This window comes from Olea europaea, unplaced genomic scaffold, assembly GCF_002742605.1.
Source record: "Olea europaea var. sylvestris unplaced genomic scaffold, O_europaea_v1 scaffold4574, whole genome shotgun sequence".
In the NCBI taxonomy this organism is placed as follows: domain Eukaryota; kingdom Viridiplantae; phylum Streptophyta; class Magnoliopsida; order Lamiales; family Oleaceae; genus Olea; species Olea europaea.
The window spans coordinates 19,370-21,237 of record NW_019262886.1 but is presented as its reverse complement, the minus strand read 5'-3'; the positions used below and the strand labels follow the sequence as shown (position 1 = coordinate 21,237).

General features: G+C 36.0%; 1 pseudogene; it reads right to left on the bottom strand.

Moving 5' to 3' along the window:
* Window positions 1–6: 6 nt before the first annotated feature.
* LOC111388144 lies at window positions 7–1,818 on the bottom strand (annotated as a pseudogene).
* Window positions 1,819–1,868: the final 50 nt, after the last annotated feature.

The following is a 1,868-nucleotide window of genomic DNA, read 5'->3' as shown; positions in this document are numbered from 1 at the left end:
CGACTATATAACATTGTAATATGTTCATAGAAATCCATTATCTCAAGATTTCGAAACCTGTGAAGGAGGGGAAAAGACGTACTTGACAAGTCCTTCTGCTCCATCTGCGATGGAATCCACGGGGTTTCCAAGCATTTGCATGTATGCCAAAGAACCAAGCAATCCAGCGCCATAGCTGAACAAATGAGAATTATGATTACATAATGGCAGTCCGAATATCTTTATGAACTACTGTTATACAGGAAATGCTCCGGAGAGCATGTGCATGCATAAGAAGGATCTGCATACACGTGATTACACGATCACACAGGCAAGTAAACAGATGCCCTAAAAAAAAAAAAAAGCACTTACAGAATTGAGGTTTCAAATAACAAGTCATTTACAAGGATTGTTAATATCAAAGTAGTTCACAGATGTCAAATATCCGAAAAGCGCTTCTCAATCACAAATCATCATTATAAAAGATTAATTTGACAGGGTTGAAGAAATAGTCACACACACAATTCTGGAATGCATACTGATAAAGTACTTACCTTGCTGCAATTTCTGGAGAAAAAGAACAGTAGTCTGAGATTACACCAATGCCGCCAATGCTCAGTGTAAGGAACTACAATTTATTCTTCAACAGCAAAAACGTTGAAAGAGAAGATTGAGACTTACAACTAAAGATCTGAAGGATATAAAAGTTAAATCATTTCTACAAAAACATTATAGTATTCATTCCCTCGACTGAGCAGCAAACACTTCAGGGTCCCACTGGGACATTTTGATTCCCTAACCATGACATCCTGCAGAAAAACACAATTTGGTTTAATGTATAAGGATTTCTTAAAAAATATAATTCATATACTTAGCTTAAAGGAAAACAGACTTTCAAGTTTATAAGATGAGAAGAAAATTATATATCCAAAATGAAATTAAATACACTGCTCCAGTTGCAGCTTTAGTTGCTCTGTCCCACTTATCTAGCTCACGGCTTGTTGGGGCTGGTCTCCATTTTCGAGAGGCAAGCTATTACTCTACATATCATTTCAATCCTGATGAGTATGAAAGTAACAAATGCTAACTGGTATTACAGAATATTTTTGCAAAGGGAACTTAAAATTCGTCACACTTGAATTTCTTCGACTTGTGGTTCAACTGCGAAGCTTGAAGGCGACGTTACCTATTTGCTTAAGTCAACTTCCAAACTGCATCCTCAAAGAGTGGAACCATTAAACATGAAGCAGTATTGGAAAGTTCGGAAAGAAAAAGTTATGTACCTGTCCAGGCTCATGACTCTGTTCAAGCTAAGAAATCCAGAAAGCTCTTCCTTCAAGAACAGACCAAAACAATTTAATTAATCAAATTCGGTAAAGATAACAGGACAATAACATAATTATCAATCAAAGGCCACAAAACATCAATCATACGGCAAAATCGGAACAAATAACTACGCAATCATACTGCAAAACTAAATCACCATTACAAATTCCCCATTTTTATTAGTTTATCATACAAAAAGCAACTACAGAAACAAAACTCAAAATAGAAACAGCTCGAAAAAACCCAGATTATGGCAAACCAAATATAATTAATTGCCAAATACTTAACCTTGGCAGATGAGAATCGAGGGTCAGATTTATTGTCATCAGAAACAGGGTCTTGAATGAGATTTTTCATTCGACCCATGAAGTCTTTGTTCCACAAGTAGTCATCAGAGGCAAGAGGGTTCTCATCTCCACCCCAGTATTTGTTGGAAATATGTTGTTCAAAAATCAATAAACATGCGTGAAGTGGAATGGAATGAACAAAACAAAATGGAGATCCAAATTTTGGTCCATGTTGGAAAAAATTCAACTTTAGGGGCCACACATGTACATTTATTA